This window comes from Schistocerca serialis, chromosome 9 (genome assembly GCF_023864345.2).
Source record: "Schistocerca serialis cubense isolate TAMUIC-IGC-003099 chromosome 9, iqSchSeri2.2, whole genome shotgun sequence".
Taxonomy (NCBI): domain Eukaryota; kingdom Metazoa; phylum Arthropoda; class Insecta; order Orthoptera; family Acrididae; genus Schistocerca; species Schistocerca serialis.
The window spans coordinates 92,260,711-92,275,073 of NC_064646.1; the positions used below are offsets into that span (position 1 = coordinate 92,260,711).

Sequence of the window (14,363 nt, forward strand, 5' to 3'; positions counted from 1 at the left end):
GTTATGTGAGATTTTGCCGGTTTCTGGAGCATCCTGTATCCCCACCTACCAGTACCATTTACTGGAACAACAGTTATGTGAGATTTTTCCGGTGTCTGGAGCATCCTGTTCAGCTCAGCAATGTTTACCCAGGGCTGATCATGGCGCTAAAACACCTCCACAAACCCCACGCTTGAGTGCTCAGTTTCTGCTCCTATTTTATCCAGGTCACTCCTAATACTGTATCTTGGGTTCATAGCCAGGCTGTTTCCTGCTCCTCCAACTATAATTACTTGATCTTCCTTCTCAAAGTCCCTGCATAGCTGACTGAAGGTTGCTGTCATCTGGCTAAGGCTAGCGTGATTTTTCCTCCTTTGCTGAATTCCTGTATCCAACTGAACAAAATTGTCCATTAAATTCAGCTCTAAGCAAATACGGGACGAATTTCGCTACAGACTTGCTCTGTGCATATTCCCTCGGCTCACAAAAGTCGCGGTTTTCTAGTAGAGTATGCACTCATAGCACACCTACCATCTTCGTCTTACTCACCTCATTATGCATTGGCTGCGGAGTACTGTGGATCGGTTACCTTCCACGCGACACAGGCTTTCTTCCTTCCTTCTAGATACGCAAAGGAGCGAAATTTAGAGTCATACACCGAATTCTGGCTGTTAAAAATCATTCAACAGCAAAGATTGCAAGGAAATCGCTATCGTGTACCTTGTTTGTGTGATATAACAAACATATGTGAGCAACATGTATATGCACATGGTGGCCTTTTGCTGAAGGTGTTTTATGTTTTTAATTATTTTAGGATGACAGACCTTTCATAATGCTGATTTTTATACACTTGACACCTTGTGCGTGATGTTCAGCGCAAAATAAACATTTTTTAAAAGAAAAAGATTTTTGGGACCTGAAGGCAACAGTAAAGTCCGTTGAAACCGGTTGTCTTCAGTGAAGAAATATTTTAAGAGATCTTGGTTGTTGAATGGATTAAAACAGATCGCTCTTCAGTACTATCAAAATGAGAAAATTCAGCAGCAGTCTGACATCTGCGACATATTTTTTTATTCACTCTCGTATTCAGTCTTCTCTTTCGTATTTTACAGATACGAGGCGATGAAATATCGAACTGAGAAGGTGCTTGTTTGTGGCTTTCTGAAAGCGGCGAGCTTGCAGTGATTACCATATCAGCAGCTATGGTTTTTCTGTAGATGCTAAATAATTAATTATTTTCTTGTACTAATATCAACAGTAAAGTCCCATAAATTTATAGAAGAGCCTCCCAATTCCAATCTAAATAGAATTTTCTGATGTTGTGAGTCGTACTTCCCCCCCCCCCCCCCCCCACCTCCACTCTGCTTTTTTCCTTAATGTAGGCGCGCGCACACACAACACACACACACACACACACACACACACACACACACACATACGCTCACACTCTCACATTGTAAACGTTAGCTCTATCGAACAAATCAAAGATTACCGACGTTAGAGGTTATCAACAGTGAAATTAGTAATCAATGGGTGACGTAGTATTAAATCTGTCCCTTTGTTTCTTGACAAGGTTTCCACGCAGGGTATAAGCAAAACCCTCCATCTCTATTTCCTAGGCTACTTGCTAATTTAATTTCAATTACTTGCTTAATAAACTATCCTGGAAGTGCATGCTACAATCTCAGTGTCGTTATATTACATAGGTTGACCAGTGTCGAGACAATGTTGCTCGGCTGTTGTAAGCACGTGTGACGCTTATGTTCAGTACATCATCCTCCACAGTCTTCCTGATAGTCTCAAAAATATACTAGGTGCCACCACTGCAAGGAACACTATAGAAACCCGCCTCGCGTAAACCAAGATCATGCGTAACGGAACCTAAAAGGACAGTGATCTTAGATGTAGGTCTGAACACTCGTTCATATCGTATTTCCGCAAAACAGGACTAATCTTCTTGTAAAAGCTCCCTGCGCAAGGGCCGGCCGGAGTGGCCGAGCGGTTCCAGGCGCTTCGCGACCGCTACGGTCACAGGTTCGAATCCTGCCTCGGGCATAGATGTGTGTGATGTCCTTAGGTTAGGTAGGTTTAAGTAGTTCTACGTTCTAGGGGACTGATGACCTCAGATGTTAAGTCCCACAATGCTCAGGGCCATTTGAACCATTTCAACCTGCGTAAGGTGCCAACTAGGTGTTATCACTCATCCGGTGCATGTTTGTTCGATATCGCAAATCGCGTCATACTTGTCTTTCACTATATGCATCCTGACAAGAGATGATCTCGAATTGAGTTAACTTAGCTGACAAACTCTCAAGGTCTGAAACATCGTGGGCCTTATGAACCAAAGTACGAAGTACACCACAACGCTGAGGCGCTTGGTCACAACCACCAGCCGGTAGATGGGAGTCAGTGTGAGCAGGCTTTCATTACACAGCAGGTCTCACGCCGAACGCATTTTAATTGCAAGCCTCGAATTCGTTGTGTTCGATTTCTGGTGGATTCCAGCATTCAAGGCAAGAATGGCCACTCCTCTGTGGCACCACGGGACTCTTGTCGGTGGAACATAGCTTTGACGCACCCCTCCTTGTTTTCACAGAAGAATACTGCATCTCTTCATGCTTGGCAAAGTTTGGTGAGCCACTTTCAACCAGCCTTCACCCGCACACCGTTTCCCGACGTCCTCATCACACCTCACAATGAACAGGGTTTGTCTTATTTATTTGCACCACTCTATTACAGTGGTTATTGTTCTGTAATCAAGTTCTACTCCTGTGTAAGTGTAAATGTATATTTGGATCGGCATTAAGTAGAAATTTTTGCATTAAGAATTCTGCAGTGCCTCTTCTCCCGTAGATTCACCTGTGGTAGTCTGACCTTATTATTTATTCCGCTGAAATTTTGTTCGGTAATCGTTAAGTGTTTCCCAGTGATTGTGTTTGTGTTACGTTTTTCCAACGTAGTTTCTATATCTAAAAATGGCAGTCATGTACCTGCTTCCCTTCTATCTGTACATTTATGGCCTTGCCTGCTGTTCACTGGCTTTATTTGCACGTTCGAAATATTTTCTATAAGGGGCTCAAAAATTGTTCAAATGTCTCTGAGCACTTGGGACTTAACTACTGAGGTCATCAGTGCCCTAGAACTTAGAACTACTTAAAGCTAACTAACCTAAGGACATCATACACATCCATGCACAAGGCAGGAATCGAACCTGCGACCGTAGCGGTCGAGCGACTCCTATAAGGGGCGTTCAAAAAGAAAGGAACCGGAGGCATAATTACCCTGGCTGTTGAGACAGTTGTCAAGGCAGTGAATGGCTGTCTCATTAAATTCCCGGGGCTGCGATGTTAAAACAGTTCCACACGTACAGCTGGACGTCTTCATCCGAAGTGAATCGTTTGCCATACAGTGGCTTTTTAAGGGGACCAAAAATGGCGTAATCACAGGGAGAGAGGTCCATACTCTATGCAGGGTGGCCGAGAACCTCCCATTTGAATTTCTGCAAGAGTGCGGCAACGGTTTTGGCCGTAGGAGGCTTTGGATTGTCGAGGAGCAGAAGGACCCTACGGGTGAGATTGCCTGGTCTTTTTTATTTGATCGCTTGGCGAAGAGTGGTCAAGGTTTGCGAGTAACGCTGGACGTTCACCGTTGTCCCGTGTTGCACGAAGTGAATCAGAAGGGGCCCATCATGGTCAAAGAGGAACGTCAGCATAACCTTTCCAGCAGTCGTGTGGATGACCTTGGCTTTTTTGGTGGTGATGACCCTGGATGCTTCCACTAGAGACTTTGTCGTTTTGATTCTGGTTCGAAGTGATGACACCATGACTCATCTCCAGCTACCACTCGTGCCAGCAACGCATTTCCTTCCCGAACATAGTGTTGCAGATGAGCAAGACAGTGGGCCATTCGACATGCTTCCCAGTGTGGTTCAAGACCTCTCACACTTGGAGCATGTGCAGTCGTTCCTTTATGATGGTGTGACCTCTTCTGACACTCAGCCCGACCACGGCGGCTATGGCTTTCACAGTCATTCGGCGGTCCTGGGTAATGAGTGTATCCACCAGCTGCACGGTGTCATCGGTAATGCAGTGTGGCGCTCCAGACAGTGCATCATCGGCCAACGACACCCGTCCTTCCATGAAGCGCTTGTGCCACGTCTTGACCCTTGCAAAAGGACATGAAGTGTGACGTCGACGAATCTCCGTTCCTCCTACTCCTTCCTCTGTCAGAAAACGGACAACATCTTTTTGCTCTTTCCTTTTGACACCTCCATGTCACTGTTTGAAATGCGACTGGCAGCGTTGGACGAATGATGCACGTTGCTGCTGATTCTGTATAGTAAGGTGACGTGCAAGCGTGCCCCTCTAGCGACGGGCTGCGAACTTCCACGCTCTGGTCGTAGCCACATCTCGCTACACACGCCACGATATTACCCTCCTGCCACCGTTTTACGCGTTCCAGACTCCGGCTCGTTTCTTTTTAATGCCCCTTATGGTTTCTCTTGTTTGTTATCTTAGGTTTGTGAGCGCGTGTGACCGAGGGATTTTTGACTTAGTTTTGGTTTATATTATGTGTGTGTGGTATTTTGTATTTTTTATTTTCTGTATCAGCCCAATCAATTTATGAAAATTTGTAGTCAAAGATTCCTGTTACATTATGTAGAAGATAATATAACATGATTTTTTCGTAAACTACCCTAGTCTAAGTTATGCAAGGTGCACTCCACTGACCCCTGGTCACAGGAGAGCCCTTAATGCCTGGTATCAAGACCACAGTACACGGTCATTGGAACAGTGGTCCCAGGCTATGTTCACAGACGAGTCCAGGTATAGTCTGAACAGTGATTCTCGCTGGGGTTTCAATGGCGTGAACCAGGAACCAGATACCTATCCCTTAATGTCCTTGAAAGGGAGCTGTAAGGAGGTTCATCATATACTGTGTTGCGGTTTTGTGTTCTTGTTGTAAATACGTTAATGTTATATTGTATAGTAGGGACAAACAGAGTGTTATAGCACTGGTTTTAAACGGGCTGGCCGGCCGGTGTGGCCGAGCGGTTCTAGGAGCTTACAGTCCGGAACCGCGCGACCACTACGGCCGTAGGTTCGAATCCTGACTCGGGCATGGATGTGTGTGATGCCCTTAGGTTAGTTAGGTTTAAGTAGTTCTAAGTTCTAGGGGACTGATGACCTCCGATTTTAAGTCCCATAGTGCTCAGAGCCATTTGAACCACAAACGGGGTGGCCTTATACCAGGGACAGTGCAGGTTCATAAAAACATCAGGCCATTCTGTTTTGGGTAACTGTGGTTTCCCCGAAATTAGCTAATGCGAATGCCAGTATGGCTCCTCCTATAAGGCCAAGGCTGCCTACTTGTCCCATGTTTGTCAACCCAAATCTGTTTGTTATATAGTGCTTGTAATACGAGGGCGTTCTGGAATATAATGCCTACGAATTAGTTATGTTAAGACTCTTAAGACTTTTTAAATGAAACAAGCTTAATTAACATTCATACAGCTATATTATACATGTCTACAAATTTGTAGCCCTTTGTCACTAGAGGGCACCGAAATGTGGCAAGCAACATAGCGGTGTGTAACGCAACTATGTCGGTGCGTGTGAGACAGCGTGCCTTAATTGAGTTTCTAGCTGCAGAAAACTTCGTCCGCATATGGAGCACCATCCCCTTCAGCACGGTAATTCTCCAAACCACACACGAGCTGCGCTGCATCTGCACACACTGTCATCAATCATGCTTCACACGATCCAGACTTGGCCCCACCTGATTTTCATGTGGCCGGAACTTAAAGAATAGGTTGGAGGACTTCACTTTGATAGTGATGCAGTGGTACGAGCAGAGGTGAGGTTGTGGCTCCAATAAAGTAAAACATTCTTCATTGACGGTATCATCAAACTGGTCTCTAGTTAGGGACTAACGTGTTCGTCGTTGGGGTGAGTGTGTCGAGAAATATACACGTAGACATGAAGAACAAAGATGTAGATCGTTAATAACGGTTGTTATAGTTAAAGAAGATTGTATACCTGGAAGAATCCTGGAGATACTAAAAGGTATCAGATAGATTATATAATGGTAATACAGGGATTTAGGAAACAGGTTTTAAATTGTAAGACATTTCCAGGGGCAGATGTGGATTCTGACCACAATCTATTGGTTATGAACTGCAGATTCAACCTGGAGAAACTGCAAAAAGGTGGAATTTAAGGAGATGGGACCTGGATAAACTGAAAGAACCAGAGGTTGTAGAGAGTTTCAGGGAGAGCATAAGGGAACAATTGACAGGAATGGGGGAAAGAAATACAGTAGAAGGAGAATGGGTAGCTCTGAGGGATGAAGTAGTGAAGGCAGCAGACGATCAAGTAGGTAAAAAGACGAGGGCTAATAGAAATCCTTGGGTAACAGAAGAAATATTGAATTTAATTGATGAAAGGAGAAATATAAAAATGCAGTAAATGAAGCAGGCAAAAAGGAATACAAACGTCTCAAAAATTAGATCGACAGGAAGTGCAAAATGGCTAAGCAGGGATGGCTAGAGGACAAATGTATGGATGTAGAGGCTTGTCTCACTAGGGGTAAGAAAGATACTGCCTACAGGAAAATGAAAGAGACCTTTGGAGATAAGAGAACCACTTGTATGAATATCAAGACCTCAGAAGGCAACCCAGTTCCAAGCAAAGAAGGGAAGGCAGAAAGGTGGAAGGAGTATATAGAGGGTTTATACAAGAGCGATGTACTTGAGGACAATATTATGGAAATGGAAGAGGATGTAGATGAAGACGAAATGGGAGATATGATACTGCGTGAAGAGTTTGACAGAGCACTGAAAGACCTGAGTCGAAACAAGGTCCCGGGAATAGACAACATTCCATTAGAACTACTGATGGCTTTGGGAGAGCCAGTCATGACAAAACTCTACCATATGGTGAGCAAGATGTATGAGACAAGCGAAATACCCTCAGACTTCAAGAAGAATATAATAATTCCAATCCCAAAGAAAGCAGGTGTTGACAGATGTGAAAATTACCGAACTATCAGTTTAATAAGTCACAGCTGCAAAATACTAACGCGAATTCTTTACAGACGAATGGAAAAACTGGTAGAAGCGGACCTCGGGGAAGATCAGTTTGGATTCCGTAGAAATGTTGGAACACGTGAGGCAATACTAACCTTACGACTTATCTTAGAAGAAAGATTAAGAAAAGGCAAACCTACGTTTCTAGCATTTGTAGACTTAGAGAAAGCTTTTGACAATGTTAACTGGAATACTCTCTTTCAAATTCTGAAGGTGGCAGGGGTAAAATACAGGGAGCGAAAGGCTATTTACAATTTGTACAGAAACCAGATGGCCAGTTATAAGAGTCGAGGGGCATGAAAGGGGAGCAGTGGTTGGGAAACGAGTGAGACAGGGTTGTAGCCTGTCCCCGATGTTATTCAATCTGTATATTGAGCAAGCAGTAAAGGAAACAAAAGAAAAATTCGGAGTAGGTACTAAAATTCATGGAGAAGAAGTAAAAACTTTGAGGTTCGCCGATGACATTGTAATTCTGTCAGAGACAGCAAAGGAATTGGAAGAGCAGTTGAACGGAATGGACAGTGTCTTGAAAGGAGGATATAAGATGAACATCAACAAAAGCAAAACAAGGATAATGGAATGTAGTCAAATTAAATCGGTGATGCTGAGGGAATTAGATTAGGAAATGAGACACTTAAAGTAGTATAGGAATTTTGCTACTTAGGGAGTAAAATAACTGATGATGGTCGAAGTAGAGAGGATATAAAATGTAGATTGGCAATGGCAAGGAAATTGTTTCTGAAGAAGAGAAATTTGTTAACTTCGAGTATAGATTTAAGTGTCAGGAATTCATTTCTGAAAATATTTGTATGGAGTGTAGCCATGTATGGAAGTGAAACATGGACGATAACTAGTTTGGACAAGAAGAGAATAGAAGCTTTCGAAATGTGGTGCTACAGAAGAATGCTGAGGATAAGGTTGGTAGATCACGTAACTAATGAGGAGATATTGAATAGGATTGGGGAGAAGAGAACTTTGTGGCACAACTTGACTAGAAGAAGGGATCGGTTGGTACGACATGATTTGAGGCATCAAGGGATCACAAATTTAGCATTGGAGGGCAGCGTGGAGGGTAAAAATCGTAGAGGGAGACCAAGAGATGAATACACTAAGCAGATTCAGAAGGATGTAGGTTGCAGTAGGTACTGGGAGATGAAGAAGCTTGCACTGGATAGAGTAGCATGGAGAGCTGCATCAAACCAGTCTCAGGACTGAAGACCACAACAACAACATCGTTGAAGAGCCTTGCGAGTTTTCGCATGAAAAAGTTCGGGGGCATTACTTTTCATGACGCCCTTGTACTGCAATTACATTTGATATGTTGTTTTAAAACTGTAGTAATATAAAAGCTTAAATTTTCTCTTAAAAGTCGTCCATGAAGTAATGAAACTGCTACTACTAATAAACAATCCACACCTACAAAGCCTTGATTCCTTGTATGCCCCCTTATGCTTCTTTAGCCAGAAATTTCCTCCACTAGAATTCTACAACCTTTCCAAATTCTCGTTCGCCACGCAATTCTCCTTGTCTTCAGTATGCATCTTACCTCCCCTCCCCCCCCCCCCACCCCCACCACCTCACCTGCCCGTCCTGTCGAATTATGTGTGAGAGTATTATCTTTCCCCTTTCTTTCTCAAACTCTAAACCTCTGAGCATTTCATACACTTACCGCAAACTAGGCATCAATAACAATAATCCCTGATGATCCCTCTACTCAAACTTACCAAAGATTTCCCCTACAGCTCTATGTATCTATCATAGCTGTTCGATCCTCTGAGCGTTATTGACACTATAAATTGTCAAAACTATCAATAACTCATTTCAGGATGATACTCTATGGCCAGAGCGGCCATTATCTGTTCTTTCTAGTCCCAATCCTACGTGGGTTGTCCAGAAAGTAAGTTCCGATCGGTCGCGAAATGGAAACCACAGTGAAAACCAGAAACGTTTTATTTCCAACAGTTATGTACACCTTCCATCTACTTCTCTACATAGTCGCCACTCCAACTTCGAGTTTGGCTTAGTGTTGTATCAACTTTCCAATATCCTCCTCATAGAAAGCAGCCGTCTGTGATTTCAGCCAGTTATCTGCACTTGTCTGCAGCTCGTTGTATGTGGAAAAATTTTGTCTTCATAACCAGCGGTTCTTGTGAGCAGAAATGAGACCTAGGAGAAGCCAATTACGGACTGTATTGTGGGTGATCAAACACTTCTCATCGGAGACGGTGCAGGGGCGTCTGCATTGCTCCTGCAGTGTGCGGCCGAGAATTGGCATGAAGAAGGAACTGCTTGACAGTTGTGTTATGTGGGCTCCATGACACAGGTGAAATCTCTAACCAGGTCCTCATACTTGGCGGGCGACGCTATTTCCTACGCTCACTGTTCACTTCAAAACTGCAAAGAGCGACGCGACACGATCGACGGGCATACTAGAGACACTGCCCAACACATCTGTGCTAAGCTTTACCGGGTTTTCCCAGTGGTTTCCATTTCGCGACCGATCTGAACTTACTTTCTAGACAACCCTCGTATTTTAATGAAGCGTGACATCCAATCATGTGGAAAGACCCTGGGAACATCGCATGATGTTACCCAGTTCTCCAACTCTCCAGGCTGGTGGATTGCATAATTTCGCCTCAACAGCATTGTGGCACCGCCAGAGGAATTCTGAAGGCAGCATGCTGGCTTGCTTGGATAAAGGTTGTGAGTCCTGCGAGGAAAAGGTGCAGGTGTTACAAATATCCCAGTTACAATATCATGTTACTTTTCCTCACCATTACAAAGCCTGCCTTGTACCACCTTTTCTCCCTTCCTATTCAAGTGCTTCCCATTATTTACCATTTCATATGCTTTCCAACACACTCAGAAATTTCAGTCGATAAATGATCTCCTAAAAATTAATGAAACATTTCATCATTTCAGCTTCTCAATTCTTTTTAAAACGATGCGCCAAAATATTATTAACATTCTCAACTAATGAGCAGGAATGTAGTGCTGCTACAACTTTCTGTGTAACAATAACACAAAACTGTAGACAGAAAAACTTAATTTTAATTTGTCCTTTTTTACAGGAATGGAACTTCCACTGAGTAAAAGTGGTGGTGGAGGTGGAGGTGGAAATGGAGGAGGCGGTGGTGGAGGTGGAAATGGAGGAGGCGGTGGTGGAGGTGGAAATGGAGGAGGTGGTGGTGGAGGTGGTGGTGGAGATACTGGTGGAGGTGGAGGTGGAGGTGGAAATGGAGGTGGCGGTGGTGGTGGAGGTGGAGGCTCTGGTGGAGGTGGAGGTGGAGGGGGAGTTGGAGGCGGAGGAGGAGGAGGAGGAGGAGGTGTTGGCGGTGGTGGTGGTGGTGGCAGTTGGGGTGGAGGTGGCAGCTGGGGTGGAGGTGGAGGTTGGGGCAACTGGACTGGTTGGATTGGCTGGAGTGGTTGGAATTGGGCTAGATGTCAAGCTCGAAGCCTTTGTCTTTCTAAAAATTATGCAGTCCTGTTGATGCATAACTCCACTTGCTTACCAGGACAGGCTATCTGCAAAGGCTCCGTTATCTGCTATTGCTTAGGAGAAGATAGACTTGCCTTGTGCCTTGAACTGCTGTGTGAATGTGCAGACATAGGTGAGTTGACTTTTAAATACAACATCACACTCTTTTCTGTTAAACTTAAATGTAAGTCATTTTCTCCATTACACATGTAGTAAGCCCAAACGCATACACTTGTGCAAAGAGAGCCGTGGTGCGCCTTTTCTGGCACACCAGCTCTTTGGCACGACACTATCGATTACCCAGCTCTACTAGGATCTTTGCCCCTGTTGTGATCTCGCGGGTGTTTCGAGCTCGGGGCAGTCGGCATTGGACTCGCTACGAGGCGTAAGGACGTGCTTGCGTGCACGATAGAGGAAAACACGCGTGCTCGGCCGGCAGCGGCACGGTGGTCTACCTCGTAAGACGGTCGCTATTTTGTGGCGAACCTGCCGGATGTCAACGCAGGGTGCTGTTCGTCGCATTGCTTTGGTGCCTGCTTTCCCGGAGAGACCCATCCCTGGAGACCATCTCGAACAACGCTCTCCATCGAAGGTGTAAGTGTTTTTGGTGCCCTCGTTTCGTTGAACGATTTGCGTTGCAGCGAGTGTACATGTTGCTTGATTGCCCTAATGTACAGGTTGTTGAAGTAAGAGCAGCCGATAGTGTGTGTGATCGCATGGAAACCAGCAGATAATATTTCTTTTAAAAATCCGCTGATTGGATTACTATTAGGAAGCTGATTAGCACGAAGGTGTGTGTGTTATATTTTGGGCTTTTGGGACAGTATCCAGAAGTTTTGTATTGTCTGTATGAGATTTTCAGTGTATTTTGATTGCCATCAAATCGACGTCCCTTGTATATTGCCGTAAAATTTGGGCCACTTCTATTGAAAGCACTTACTCAGTTATTACTAAAGACTCGTATTGTGTAAAGCCAGTCATTTGTACATAGTTCCTTTATATACCTGTATTTATTTGAAAGCACAAACTCTGTTATTAGTAAAGGCTTGTATTCTGTAAAAGGCAATCATTTGTACACAGAATTTTATAGGCATGCCTTTATTTGAATACACTCACTCAGTATTAGTAAAAGAGCAATTGGTTCTTCATTTATATTGTTGTTTATTGATCTCTTAACTTATATTAATGGATGTTTGGTTGCTGTTTGCCGTGTCTTCTGCGGGCTGTTTGGGTTCCAGTTTTCTGCGGGGTTGGGGTATGTGAGAGTGGCACCACGTTCTGCTTCAGTGCACAGAAGCTGTGATGTGGTGCCATCTAATGGGAAGTGACTCCCGGTTGGGCCCCTGCGTCTAGGTGTTGTTTTGGACGGCTGGTTTGCTGCTTTCGGCATTTTAAGTTAAGTCACCTTTTGCCTGGGCCAGCCTGGCATCACTGCCCATTTGGTAAACATTTGACGTGTTTTATGTATATTAAAAATATAATGTTTTTTTATTGCTTGGGAATGAATTGTATTAAATTTTAGCTTGTTGTACAGATGGTGTTATTTGGGTTCTTAACGAACTGGTGTGCGTTTCATAAATCATTGTCGTCTTTCAAATTATTGCTCTTTTAAATAAATTATCTGTGCCGCATTTCTTTAAATCACTATCAGATTGTAATTTATTGTTCCTTTAAGTATTGAAATCTCTGTGGCTCACATCTTTAAGTCACTTTTCGTAATTGTAATTTGCTGCCTTGCTTAAGAAGCAAGCTATCTGTGATATTTTGGTATTGTCTTAAAAGATGGCCACGTGTTGATTGTCTATTAGCTATTTTATAAATATTGTCTTTGACTAAATTGTTAATTTTTTGATTTGGTAGTTGTTGTGTTTAAGGAGTGAGATTATAAGGGGGGTCCTTGATCTTCCAAGCTAAGTGTACCCCTCATCCTGATTTCCTGAGTCACACAATGGCAAACATCGTTGTCAGGAAATAAAACAGGTTGTCACGTTTCGATTTTGCTGCAGTATATACTGCCACCCCATCATGAACCACGGACCTTGCCGTTGGTGGGGAGGCTTGCGTGGCTCAGAGATACAGATGGCCGTACCGTATGTGCAACCACAACGGATGGGTATCTGTAGAGAGGCCAGACAAGCGTATGGTTCCTGAAGAGAGGCAGCAGCCTTTTCAGTAGTTGCAGGGGCAACAGTATGAATTATTGACTGATCTGGCCTTGTAACACTAACCAAATCGGCCTTGCTGTGCTGGTACTGCGAATGGATGAAAGCAAGGGGAAACTACAGCCGTAATTTTTCCCAAGGGCATGCAGCTTTACTGTATGGTTAAATGATGATGGCGTCCTCTTGGGTAAAATATTCCGGAGGTAAAATAGTCCCCCATTCGGATCTCCGGGCGGGGACTACTCAGGAGGACGTCGTTATCCGGAGAAAGAAAACAGGCGTTCTACGGATCGGAGCATGGAATGTCAGATCCCTTAATCGAGCAGGTAGGTTAGAAAATTTAAAATGGAAAATGGATGGGTTAAAGTTAGGTGTAGTGGGAATTAGTGAAGTTCGGTGGAAGGAAGAACAAGACATTTGGTCAGGTGAATACAGGGTTATAAATACAAAATCAAATAGGGGTTATGCAGGAGTAGGTTTGATAATGAATAAAAAAATAGGAGTGCGGGTAAGCTACTACAAACAGCATAGCGAACGCATTATTGTGGCCAAGACAGACATGAAGCCCACAACTACTACAGTAGAAGTTTATATGCCAGCTAGCTCTGCAGATGATGAAGAAATTGATGAAATGTATGATGAGATAAAAGAAATTACTCAGGTAGTGAAGGGAGACGAAAATATAATAGTCACAGGTGACTGGAATTCGAGAGTAGGAAAAAGGAGAGAAGAAACATAGAGGGTGAATACGGATTGGGGGTAAGAAATGATAGAGGAAGCCGTCTGGTAGAGCATAAATTAATCATAGCTAACACTTGGTTCAAGAATCATGAAAAAAGGTTGTATACATGGAAGAACCCTGGAGATGCTAAAAGGTATCACATAGATTATATAATGGTAAGACAGAGATTTAGGAACCAGGTTTTAAATTGTAAGACATTTCCAGGGGCAGTATGGACTCTGACCACAATCTGTTGGTTATGAACTGTAGATTAAAACTGAAGAAACTGCAAAAGGTGGGAATTTAAGGAGATGGGACCTGGATAAACTGACTAAACCAGAGGTGGTAGAGTCTGAGGGGGAGCATAAGGGAACAATTGACAGGAATGCGGGAAAGAAATACAGTAGAAGAAGAATGGGTAGCTCTGAGGGATGAAGTAGTGAAGGCAGCAGAGGATCAAGTAGGTAAAAGGACGAGGGCTAGTAAAAATCCTTGGGTAACAGAAGAAATGTTGAATTTAATTGATGAAAGGAGAAAACATAAAAATGCAGTAAATGAAGCAGGCAAAAAGGAATACAAACGTCTCAAAAATTAGATCGACAGGAAGTGCAAAATGGCTAAGCGGGGATGGCTGGAGGACAAATGCAAGGATGTAGAGGCTTATCTCACTAGGGGTAAGATAGATACTGCCTACAGCAAAATTAAAGAGACCTTTGGAGATAAGAGAACCACTTGTATGGATATCAAGAGCTCAGATGGAACCCAGTTCTAAGCAAAGAAGGGAAAGCAGAAAGGTGGAAGGAGTATATAGAGGGTCTATACAAGGGCAATGTACTTGAGGACAATATTATGGAAATGGAAGAGGATGTAGATGATGATGAAATGGGAGATACAATACTGCGTGAAGAGTTTGACAGAGCACTGAAAGACCTGAGT

The 14,363-nt window shown here is 43.6% G+C and overlaps 1 long non-coding RNA gene across 1 annotated transcript in view; it reads left to right on the forward strand.

Moving 5' to 3' along the window:
* Positions 1 to 10,183, forward strand: part of LOC126418996 (uncharacterized) — a 92,203-nt gene extending 82,020 nt beyond the window's left edge. Inside the window, exon 3 of the long non-coding RNA XR_007575925.1 lies at positions 10,138 to 10,183. This is a non-coding gene — a long non-coding RNA (uncharacterized LOC126418996). The remainder of the gene's footprint in view (positions 1 to 10,137) is intronic.
* Positions 10,184 to 14,363: the final 4,180 nt, after the last annotated feature.